The following is a 12,891-nucleotide window of genomic DNA, read 5'->3' as shown; positions in this document are numbered from 1 at the left end:
GGTGACCCCTCTAGTGATGGTGACCCCACAATTCTATCTATATAGAGCAATCAGGACCTCCTGCTGGTCCAATAGAATTTGTAAAAGCAAAGAATGGTGCGAGGGAAGTCCCGGGGTCTGTGCAGAGAGAAGTAACCTGGAAGCAGCACAGATTCGGAGCCGTGTTTTATATTTGGAGGAGATCCAGGAAAGCGTTTTATGATAGAAGTGGGACCTTGGATTGCATCCTGCGGAGTGCTGGACAATGAGGCGCCAATGCTGGGGGTAAGAGGTCTGCATTGAGGGGATTCCAGGGACCATTTCACTTTGTACATCTCAGAACTCCTTTGCTTATTACAAAACGACACATTATATGGTCAGCAATCATAAAAAGAGGAAAAGAAATGTAATAACAAATATAAAAGAAATAAAAAGAATCTGCAGCAAATATGTTACAGGCCGATATCATGGAAGTGGATTTTGGCTTTGAAGCTGAACTTCTCTTATCTTTCCGCATTTATTCCGGGTTTCATCAAGGAGCCATTGAGTTTGTAATGATGACCTTGTCATGGCTCGTTGTCCCCGATATCTTGTATTAGGACCGGTGGCCACTCTTCTGTATTTGTGAAGGGCCATCGGAGATGTAACTGCCCCTGTGCTCACCTAATTACCTGCGGCCCCGGGGCGTATGGACCCCTCCATCTGCCCCATCACCCACACAATGCCACCACAACCAACAATCTGCCGCCATTACTAATGCTCCATGATGTGACCACATTGGGCTCCTCCATGACACCTAATATAATAATATCACAAGTCTGATTTCAGAAACATTAATCAGAAAAGAAGAATTGATTTCTTGTGCTTGGGAATTTTAGGCAAGATTTAGGTATAAAGTATAAATTGCTTGTCACCTAAAAGTGATATTTAGGTTTTTGGTGGATGCCAAAAATGGTGGCTCAGTGGTTAGAACTCCTTTGCAGCGCTGGGTCCCAGGTTAGAATCTCGGCCAGGACACTATCTGCATGGAGTTTGCAGGTTCTCCCCGTGTCTGCGTGGGGGTACTCCAGTTTCCTCCCACATCCCAAAAACATGCAGTTAGGTTAATTGGCTTCCCCCCATATTGTCCTTAGACTGTATAATGACATATGACTATGGGGGGGGGCATTAGATTGTGAGCTCCTCTGAGGGACAGCTAGTCACATGACTATGGACTTTGTACAGCGCTGCATAATATGTTGGCGCTATATAAATACTATGTAATAATGCCAGAACAATATATGTAGTTGTGTTCCTGCACGAAGGCCACGTAATATTCACTAAACACAAATCTGTCTATTTATAAAGCAGGGAATCTGACATTCACCTAAACATTCCCTGGTGGAGAATCCTCCTGGTTCATGCCGTTCAATGCCAGTAATTGATTTTCCACCAGGGAATGTTTCAGTGAATGTCATATAATATAATGGAATATGTAAATGCTTTATAGACACCATCATGATTTGTGATCATCAGATTAATATTTCAATACCCTGAATAAAGCAATCCCTGATTTTTATCCCCGGTTTCAGGTGTTTTCAATCATTTTTGTACAATTGAAAGATGAAAGCCATTGGATGAATTTCACATTTCATTCTATTGGGTTGGAAAGTAAAATTCATCAATTCTGAAACTGATACTTTCCAATATTCTTTTCTTGATATAAAAATGAATCAGATTGATGTGAGGAAATCCGCATTAGTAGACATTAGATTGTGAGCTCCTCTGAGGGACAGCTAGTCACATGACTATGGACTTTGTACAGCGCTACATAATATGTAGGCACTATATAAACACTGTGTAATAATATTATTAATAATAATAATACGAGATCAAACTATAGACTGGAAGAAATATTAAGGGATGTAATAACAAGAAAGAAGTATGTTGTTGAATTCTGATGGACAAACCCCCTGGACATGCTACTGTCTCCGAAATTGCTTGCTTGGCTGTGATGGGAACATGTACCAAGGGGAAAAGTTTTAATTAGTTCTAGTTTTTTTGTAAATCAGAGCTAAAGTATTAGGATTAGCATTTTGATACCACCAGTCAATATTTTAAATAAATTGCAAAGCCCCTGAACAGAGTATTGTCACCAGAAATGCTTTGTAGGGAGGGTTTGCTTTTTTTTTTAATTTTTTTTAAAGGGAAAATTTTCCAAAAGTCCTTTTGCACTTCTTGCAAACTTATGTCCAGGACCTTGGAATTTATTCTAAAAAGTCATTGGGTGGCTTTACAAAATGCATTGTCCTGGCTTTACCTTTAATAAAAAAGGCTACTTTTTCACTTAGGGCAAGTTCCCACAGATTACTTTAGCCCCCCTCTAGTAATTCTTACAAAAATATTCTATATAGTAAATATTTCTCTTGAATAAAGTGTTCGCTTTCATCTGTCTCTAGTGAGTACTATTGCACTATGCAACACAGACAGTTCCTATTTCAGACAGAGGATTGATCTAAATGTTGGAAGTGACCCCGGCCGGGATCCAGTTACAACTGGCAATCAGCTATGACATAATTCCCTTCTTCTCTGATCAGCAATTCTTTTTATCTTCTTTTTGGTGTTTGCATAGCGGTTTCGGGTCACATGACTCGGTTAGAAATAACTAATTGTACTTCCTGATTCCTAGAAATAGCCGATCAGAGGTCACATCGGCCGTATAAAACAACGACAACGTCACCATGAGAACTCCGCTGATGTTTAATATAAATGTCAAAAGAAGGCTGAAACATTCATTTTATTACAAAAGTTCCCATTGCAAATGATAATTCACTTAGCAGAGTGAATGTGGTGAAAATTCACTTTGCAAAGAATAACCAATCACATGCAAGGAAAAAAAACACAATTCTTCCCTGCACGTGATTGGAGATTGGAAGTCAGCAGAGCTTTAAATATTCCTTGCAATTAGATCATTCACTTTGCTATGTGAACAGCTTATATCCATTAATTAATCAACCCAGTATATGCGCTGTGCAAGGTGAATGATAATGAATAGGGTGAATCTGTGGTATTATTGTGTATTTATATATCAGCAACACATTATGTAGTGACCCTGATTTATTAAAGCTCTCCAAGACTGGAGAGGATACACTTTCATCAGTAAATCTGGGTGATCCAGCAAACCTGGAATGGATTTCCTAAACGTCATTAGTTATTTGTTAGCAAATGTTTTCAATTCTGAACCAGGTTTGCTGGATCACCCAGATTTACTGATGAAAGTGTATCTTCTCCAGTCTTGGAGAGCTTTAATAAATCAGGGCCCATGTGTTAGAGCCCATAATCATGTCACTGTCCATTACAGGAGCTTACAATCTAATCTTCCTACTGCTGTCTATGGATATTTTGTGGCAAAGCCAATTAACCTACCACTAAAGGAGTAGTAAAGCCACACAAGCACGTGAAGAACATACAAACTCCATGCAGTTGTGCGTGTTTTGGCTGCATTTTGAACCTGGGAACTTGCAAGGCCAGAATGCTACCCACCAGGTCACCCCTCTACTCAATTTAAATATATGCAAATTGAATTATAAAATTGTAATAATTGGTCATTTGAATAAATTCAGCTTTATTAGATCCGATCATTTATTTCTAAATCAGCACAATAAAAATAATTACAAGGTCCTGCACCACCAAAAAGAACGTTTCTGTTCTTCATAAAACGACTAATGCAATTTACAAACACAAAATAACTCATCGGACGGTGGATCTGATCATTGAGCACATTGGTTGCTCCAATATTGCCCCATGGGTTAGGGCAATATAGGAAGGGGGGCAAATCCTACTCCGTGTAATGTCAGCTGCTGGTTGTGGGGTCCCTGCATGGAGGTCAGAATATTGCTGACATCTAATAATCACTTCCTGTGTTATAGTGACAGTCATAGCGTGTGAAGTGTTTGGATTTCCTGACACCCGTCCTGTATCCAGGAAGGCCGGGGAGGGGATGCAATTCTCTGGCTCCGCTCTGACGGGCCCGGTCCCCACCTGTCCTGGCTCTTCAGATCTGTTCTATCGCTTGGAAATTCATTTGCGCAAATCTCATTCTAGGCTGTAATGTGATGACGTTGTTGGTGATACAATGGAAGGGCCCGATCCAAGCATGGCGGGGCCAAGGTACGGCGGATGTCTCTTCCTCCTCAGCCCAATACAATTATTAAATGATTTCTCATTCTGCTAGGAATGCAGCCAGGGCAATCTGTACAAGACGATGGTCCGATGATCTAACGATGGTCCGATGATCTAACGATGGTCCGATGATCTAACGATGGTCCGATGATCTAACGATGGTCCAATGATTATTTCTGCATTATGAGGATGGAATTGGATCCTCTCCCGGATCATCACCATATAGACCAGGGGTCGGCAAACTACGGCCTTTAGGCCAGATACAACCTAGCCAGTAGTCCGTTCCAGCATGACGCCCCCTTGGGCGATCGGCCTAATCCCGGCCGGCAGGGGTCGGCGACCCGCGGCTCCGGAGCCTTCTTATTATGCCCCTTCCCTATTTACCGTTAACACTTCTGCCGCCGGGGTAAGGGGACATTGTGTAAGGGGACGTTTGCATTGCGGAGGAGAGGGATTTCCCCTCAGGGCCGTTTCTGGTGGGGGGAGAGTCCGGCCTGGTGTGCCATCTTGACCTCCTGAAATGGCCTAGTAGCCAAAAAAGTTTGTTGACCCTGATATAGAGTTTCCCAGCCAGGGTTCCTCCAGGGGGCGCTAGGGGTTCCGGGAGCAATGAGTAGCTTGCACCCCTCAGGTCAGTATAAGTCACCCCGATTATCTTTTTGGCTATGACATTCTTCCCACTGGCCACCACACTAATATACTGTGATCTGTAGATATAATAATTATAGAAGGGGGCCCTGAATACCTGAAAGGTATTTCCCCCATGTTAGAAAAGTTGGGTAAGGCTGCTCTAGAATGAGATTGTAACTTCTTACAAAAGATCTCCATTCTCCTCCTGCTGCTTTTATTTGCACTGAATGGATTGCGCGTTCCATAGACGTCTCCTAACCCAAGTCCAAGGTGTCTGAATTCTGAATGATCCTAATGTGCAATCCAATCTATTTATTGTACAACGCTGCGTAATATGTTGGCGATTTATATATCCTGTTTATTAATATTAATAATAATCCGACCCCCCCATTTCACTGGCTTTGAATGTAACATTTTCACATATGCAGTAATTGCAATGTGTTGGCTTTATGAAGAACAGAATGATTTCCACCAATGTGCCCAATGCTTTGGGCGGGGAATCTCCCCCATGCTGGATTTATATGACATTCCTTGCAATTTGCTATTCAAGTCATTGGAAGGGATCTCTCCAAAATTCAGTTACTGACCCCAGCCATATACAATGAGATCAATGGAATCATATTTATGTGATAAGACAAATCATTCTGTATTCTCTATATCAGTAATTCCCATCCAGAGGAGTAATGAGCAGTTTGCACCCCTCAGGTCAGTATAAGTCACCCCAATGATCTTTTCGGCTATCTGTAAGGGTGATTCAAGGGTTCCCCCATGTTAATTAGGTAGAGAAACACTGCTATATACTCTATATATGTATATACATGGTGGCTCAGTGGTTAGCACTCCGGCCTTTGTAGTGCTGGGTCCCAGGTTGGAATCCTGGCCAGGACAATATCTGCATGGAGTTTGTAGGTTCTCCCCGTGTTTGTGTGGGCTTCTTCTCACATTATAAAAACATGCAATTAGGTTAGTTGGCTTCCCCCCAAAATTGACCTTAGACTACATTAATGACATATGACTACGGGAGGGACATTAGATTGTGAGCTCCTTTGAGGGATAGCTAGTCACATGACTATGACCTTTGTACAGCGCTGCGTAATATGTCGGCGATATATAAATACTGTTCAAATATATATAGTATTGGCTTTTATTACATACTTTATAGAACATTCAAATAATATTTGTTGAAAATAGAGTTATGTTGATTTCTGTCACATTAAGGCACCAAAAGTCATTATTCTTTACAGAACATCAATTATAAAAACATAACTTATAAGCTTAATAAGCCTGATTGCTATTGTTTGTGTGATGTCTCCTGAGGAAGCAATGCTTGCGAAACGCGTCAAGAAATGAAAATTGGACATATTTTGTAAACATCTATATGAGGAAAACTTGTCAGCTGATCTCTCATGTATTGAATATTAAATAATGTTTTTATAATTGGTGTTGTGTGAAGAATAATGACTTTTGTTCCATCAAAGTCCAATAAATCTGGAAATTAAACATTCTAGAAACTTTATTCATGAATGTGACATCTAAATTTTATAGCTATCCACAAATTCATAATTTATCATTCTCATCATGTCAGGGAGAATACCTGAGAGGTGAAAATGTTTCACCAACACAACAGAACACAGCCAATCTATACCGGGACTGCCATGCCGGAGGTGTCCCATAAATGTTTTGTCTATTGGTATTCCAGGTAAGTAATATGTTTTCCAAACTACAGCAGTGCAGCATGGTGGCTCAGTGGTTAGCACTCCGCCCTTTGTAGTGCCGGGTCCCAGGTTCGAATCTGGGCCAGCACACTATCTGCATGGGGGTGTTTCAGTTTCCTCCCACATTCCAAAAACATGCAGTGAGGTTTATTGGCTTCCCCCCAAAATTGACTTTATATTAAAGACATCTGACTATGGAGGGACCCCGGCACTTTCTGCTTTTGTTATTGGTTCCACTTCCCTGGTCTGGGGGTTTTATGTTCTGGCTGATGCTGTTATTTATTATCATCTAATTATTTATTTAGTTATTATCATACAATTATTATCTAATCTCAGAGACACGGAGTGCAGAATAAATCTGACCATTGGACAATATAAAGCATTGAAATGTCTCCCAGCGGAGTTCCCCGACCACTTCATGTGACTGATGGCTTCCGTTCCCCCGAATCTCAGTGAATATAAACATTCGGCCTCCTCTGCGTCTGTGAGGATTTCACCATCTGTAGTTCCGTTACATGGAACAAGCGTAAAACTTGTGATGTCATCGCGATAAACAATTCTAAGGACGGAAGTTTCAGTCATATAATTGGGTGTTCAGGATTCTTCTATAATAAGTTCTGCAAGTTTGGGGTGAATGGTTCACCTTGTTTGATAGAAACACTCAAAGCTTTTCAATCAGAGCCAAGGGGTCAGCTCAGGGCATGCGTGGACAGGCTTTGGGCCTAATGGCTTTATTTGACCTGTAGTTGACCTCCGTTTGAGCTGCATTTGACCCATTTCAAGCTGTATGTTTGTCCTGTGAGTGCTCCCCAGCATTCTGGTACACACATATACTGTATAGATATATTACCATGTAAAACTATTTTTTTGAGGAGGATATCAACATTTAATTTTAATATCATGTATTCACATATTGAGGGGAGAATGTTCCCTACATATATTCTTTATTTTCCATGGTAGATTTTCATGGCATGACCGTAGTTAATTTTTACACATTACATTTAATTACAGTTTATTTCTTGGCAAAAAAAATAATAATTTCCCCCATTAAAGTTCATTATAATACATTTTAGCGCTCATTTCAGACCTTAACGCATTTCGCCATTAGGATTCTTCGGAGAAGAAGAAGTCATATTTCCCAAATTTGTTTCTGCAATGCATTATATATCAACCTCCAACTCCACAACAAAAGTAATAACAACAAAACACAAATAAAAACATAAAATTCAGAGAGAAGAAATGAAATAAAGTAATAAAATTATTATTGCACAATGAATGTTTATTATTTAAGTCACTCAAAGCTTTGGCTCCTACTTTTTGTTCAGTCATCATCAGATCCAAGACTTCTTTATATGAGCTTCAAGGCATTGGCCCCATTATTGCACCCGGAGTTCAATAAGATGCAAACTGTCATTGTGCTAGGAACTCGCTCTATGGTGTATATGAAGATAATGAAAATATAAACAAAACTTTGTTTCCTGTTGTGTCATTAAAGCAGGAAGTGAAAGGAAATCTTTTTAGCAGGGTGCAGATAGCTAAGGAAAACCTGTACAGGTAATCCCCGGGTTACATACGAGATGCAGGTTTGTTCTTAAGTTGAATTTGTATGTAAGTCGGAACAGATTCATTATTTTAATAAATGTAATTAGGACAGATGTTTGTCTCAGCATATTATTAGGCAGTGTGGTGTCAGTTACTGTATAAAATCCTCACTGTCAGCTAACCACAGAGAAAGCAAAAAAAAAGGAAAATCTTTATGGAGCCTAGACATTCATTAACTTCTCGAGCAAGCTGTGCTTTGATATGCAAAAAGAAACAACTGCAGTTTGTCATTGAAGAGTTACAGAAAAGCTCATCACTTAAGATCACCCAAAACCTCAGCTGTGTTTAGAAAGAGATTTCTCCTGAGTCATGCAAACCGCCCCTCCGCCCATCAAGCCTCCAACCTGCATACCAGCGAGCAGGGAAGCCCCATTTGCCTCCAGGAGTAGTCCGTATGACAGATGTCCTTATCTTGGGGACTATCCCTGTATCATCTGTATAATCTGTACATTCTGTATGACCCCCAGAAGTTTTTGGAAGCTGGATGGGTGAAAGCTGTTGGTGGGTGGTGGACCCAGTATTGTAACCCAACTTTTAAGTAATCACCCCAAACAGTCGAGTGGTTATTGAATAGAGCTGGGTGGTGGGCCCGGCTAAAATAGTCTGAGAAGAATACTGCTGATAGAAGTAGCAATCCTTCCTTGTGGGATACAAAACCACAAAAACATTTTTGTTTAAATTATTAATTTTTAACTCCATGGGTCACCCTTATACAAAATGTGAATATGTAAGAAAAATGGAAACAACGGCTCTGGCAGTAAGAGAATTACAACCGCAATGAGCTAACGCGGCCCTGGTTGTACAATGTGGTTTGCAGCAGTGCGGGGGTTAATGATGTGCAGGTTGTAGAATATGTAGAAAATGGTAGCACAAGGATTAATGCAGGTCTGGTTTTATGATGGCGAAGGGGGGGAGGGGGATAGTGCAAGGGTTAATGTGCTGCAGGGTATATGTTGGGAGGTAATGCAGAGGGTTAAATATAGTGGTTATATGATGGGGGGGGGGGGGGGGTAATGCAAGGGTTAATGGGGTGCTGGCTGTCATATGTGGTGGTAGTGCAGGTGTTAATGAGGGTCTGGGTATAATATGGTAATGCAAGAGTTAATGTGGTGCTGGATATGTTAGAGAGGGGTAGTGCAGGGGTTAATTTGGTTGTAGATGAGGGGACAGTGGAAACGTAAAACCTCTGCCATGTGTTTGCTGCCTTTATCCCCATTGACAATGATATATTGCTGCTCTGCCAATCTGTAGCATTACAGCGACACCTGGTGGATATCTCATGCAATATCATCGTTACATACATACTTTAAAGTGAAACTTTGCTGAACTTCTGCACAATCCAGGAAAGCAATTCATTGGTGGTCCTAAAGTGACAGGAAATCTCCCTAGTGGGGTGCATGGAGTAAATAGACTGAAAGGGGTTTTTATTCCTTTCTGCTCTAGACAAAACTACAGGAACATTTTTGTCTGCACACACCTTGTAATTTTTATGGGCCTTTCCTGTTTGAAAATAGGAATGTGTGAGAAAAATGAAAAAAAAATGGCTTTGGATGCAAAAGAGTTAAAACTGCAATAACAGAATGTGGTGTTTGTAGAATGTGAAGGCAGTGCAGGGGTTAATACGGTGCTGGTTGTAGGATTTGGTGAGAGCGAAGGGGTTAATGTGATTGTAAGATGTGGTGACAGAGAAAGAGTTAACATGGTTGTAGTATGTGTGGGATTGTACCTGGTGGGTAACACCTCTGCCATGTTTTTACTGATTGTATTCCCATTGACATATATGATAGATTGCTGGTGCTGTCTGCCAGTCTGAAACACAGCAGCGACACCTTGTGGTTCCTTCACACCATGACACTGTTCCATGCTCCCAAAGTTGATCATTGCTGAATAAGTGTGTATAATATTATATATTAATAATTCCTTAAACTGTCCTGGCTCCAATGGCAGCCTAAAGGGCCCGACTGATCATCCAACCATTGCCCTGGTGAGGAATATTGGGAACAGAAAACAAATCATTTATTATTGCTATTCAAAGGAACAAGAGTAATAATAAATCATTATATATAACAATGTCTCTGCTGTCTCTGTTCATGTCAGTCAGTCACTCTCATTACTTCTGTGAATTCTATCTATATAATCTTTATCTAAACATCTAATGCCGGGGTGTCAAACTCAAATAAACAGAGGGACAAAATTAAAAACTTAGGTAAAGTCGCGGGCCAAACCTGAAACTGAAATAGCACCGCTACTACAATTCCCTGCGTCTATAAAACAGTTAATTGCGGGGCCACACATAGCCAGAGAGCCCGCTGGTCTATAGACACGAGTGATGCCGGGAATTTTAGTAGCGACGCTATTTCAATGCAGCGACGGGCCAGCTGCAATTCAGATTTAGGATTCCTTTGGGGGCCAAAAGTAAGGACATTAAGGGCCAGAGTTTGACACCCCTAATCTAAAGTATTATCAATATGTGAGTTAGATATTTGACGCGCACTCTATTCAATTTTATAATCCTAATATATTCAGTAACATCAAAAAAATCATTACTAAAGAAAAAGGATTAGTGATTAGTGAAATGCCTTCCTTATATTGGTATTGGAGAAAGTTCTCCTTGAATTGGTGACAAATCAGTGAAAAACAACCAGCTCATAATGGTGGCCATTGGAAAAATCTTCCCTACAATGGCGGTCCATGGGAAGTATGCTCCTTACAATGGCGGTCCATGGGAAGTATGCTCCCTACAATGGCGGTCCATGGGAAGTATGCTCCTTACAACGGCGGTCCATGGGAAGTATGCTTCCTACAATGGCAGTCAATGAGAAGTATGCGCCTTACAATGGCGGTCCATGGGAAGTAAGGACCTTATGATGCCTCCTAGTGGTCAGATCCAGAATTAGGATACAAGGACCTTATGATGCCTCCTAGTGGTCAGGTACCAAAACCGAGGTGCTTCCATGGCATTGGAATTAGCCATAAGCAGGATATTTTCTATCCTTATATGAGACCTGGCCACTAGAAGGCATCAGAAGGTCATTAAAATGGATGGGAATTAGCCGTGGCTTATACAGTAAATGATCGCTTCCCAGCCTTTTGGTTAAGATCAAGTTCTGCTTGTTTCTTGGCCAATTGTGCTAGTGTTTAGGATGCCAGCCACCTCAGCCTTGCAGAGTTCCTTCGGGTTCCCTGCATACTGCTATTGTGGTAGGCGCCACCCAAAAATGTGAGAGGCAATCCCCCAGGCTATGAAAATAGTGCTGGGTTGGATTGTGCGAGCATGACAGCTGCTATGAAGGAGGCCATTATGGAGGATGGATATAGCTTCCCCTCATAAGCACATGTGCGGAACTCGGTGCAGATTCTTTTTGAAGAAGAAAGAGAAGACAACATGCTGAAATTTGTGGTGGATTTTGTTTGGATTTGAATGGTGTTCAGCAGAAAGAAGTGGCTGCGATCTATGGGAATCTGAGGATGAGAACCTTTGTGTGCAAATAGCGCTGGAGGAGCCAATTATTGGAGATGAAAGCAGTGTCCCTCTATATGCACGTGTCAGAAAGGTTTCCACGTTTTATGCCTCATGATTCAATGCTGAGGTTTGTGGTGGAGCGGATATTGCGGGAAATGTCTGGAGTTCAGCGTAAAGAAGTTGTGGCAATTAATGACAACCTGAAGAGAAGAACCTTTGATGCTGTTTTCGGGACTGAAAGTTCTCATAAAGATTTTATGGTGAATGTGATGAAAAAGAAAAGTGATTACAGTTTGAAAGATGTGAAAATGATATCGCATTATACAGATGATTGTTTATTGAAAAGATATTGTACTGAAGGAAAACTTTGGGGGAAAATACCAAGGAATTTGGAATATGAACTGGAAAGTGGAGATTCTTGGTTTGTTTTAAAGACAAATCGAGAACCCCAGCAAGATTCTGATTGGTAAACGTAGACGGGGACTTTGCAAGAAATGTAAGCCGTGTGGTGGGGGGATTATTTGTACATGACTGTTTGAAGGGGAGAAGGAGGAGAAGTATGAGGAAGATTTGGAAGAAGAGGAAATGGTGGTCGAACCCCAGAAAGTTCTGCCTGAGAAAGAGGAGGAGAAGGTGCAAACTAAGAGGAAACCACAAAGTGATCAGCTCTCCGTGTCTGGGGAAGGAAAGAAGCCCCAAAAGAAGAATCTGATGAGGAGAAAGTTGGTAGATTGATGAGACTTCCGGCGATACCTGAAATAGAGGATTGAAATTTCCTCACAATAAGTATTCAGGTGAGATTTAGTAAATGTAACCCAGACTGGGTGAAATTCTGGATGAATGAAGCCCTGAGAATGGCCAAGGCGGGCCCAGCGATAATGGTGGATACGTTTAATATTTCACGTTGGAGCCTAGAGAGGGTCAGGAGATGTGAACATGCTGCTGAACAGATTTGGGCACTTTTTGTGTTTATTTTCGAAGCAAAGAAAGAAACTGAAAAATATTTTTTTTTAAATGTATCCTGTAGTTACCTTTCCTTTTTTCCCTTTTTCAGAAAAATGTATAGTTTTTGTCGTAGTTATTAAAAATTTTGTTTTTTAATCTGATGATGATAGAAGCTCTGTAGTGCTTATGGAGAAGTAGTCATGTATATCTGAAGAATAAAAAAAATAAATTTCTATCTAATTGCTGGACCTAACCACTAAGGGAAATGAGATCAATGTACGGGATGGGAAATAGCCTGGATATATATGAGAGGGCCATTCCCTATCCTTATACCGAGTCTGACCACTAGGGGGCATCATAAGATCCTTGTACGGGATGGGAAATAGCCTGGATATA

The sequence above is a fragment of the Pyxicephalus adspersus genome, chromosome 2, assembly GCF_032062135.1.
Source record: "Pyxicephalus adspersus chromosome 2, UCB_Pads_2.0, whole genome shotgun sequence".
Classification (NCBI taxonomy): Eukaryota; Metazoa; Chordata; class Amphibia; order Anura; family Pyxicephalidae; genus Pyxicephalus; species Pyxicephalus adspersus.
Note: the sequence above shows the minus strand (reverse complement) of the source record.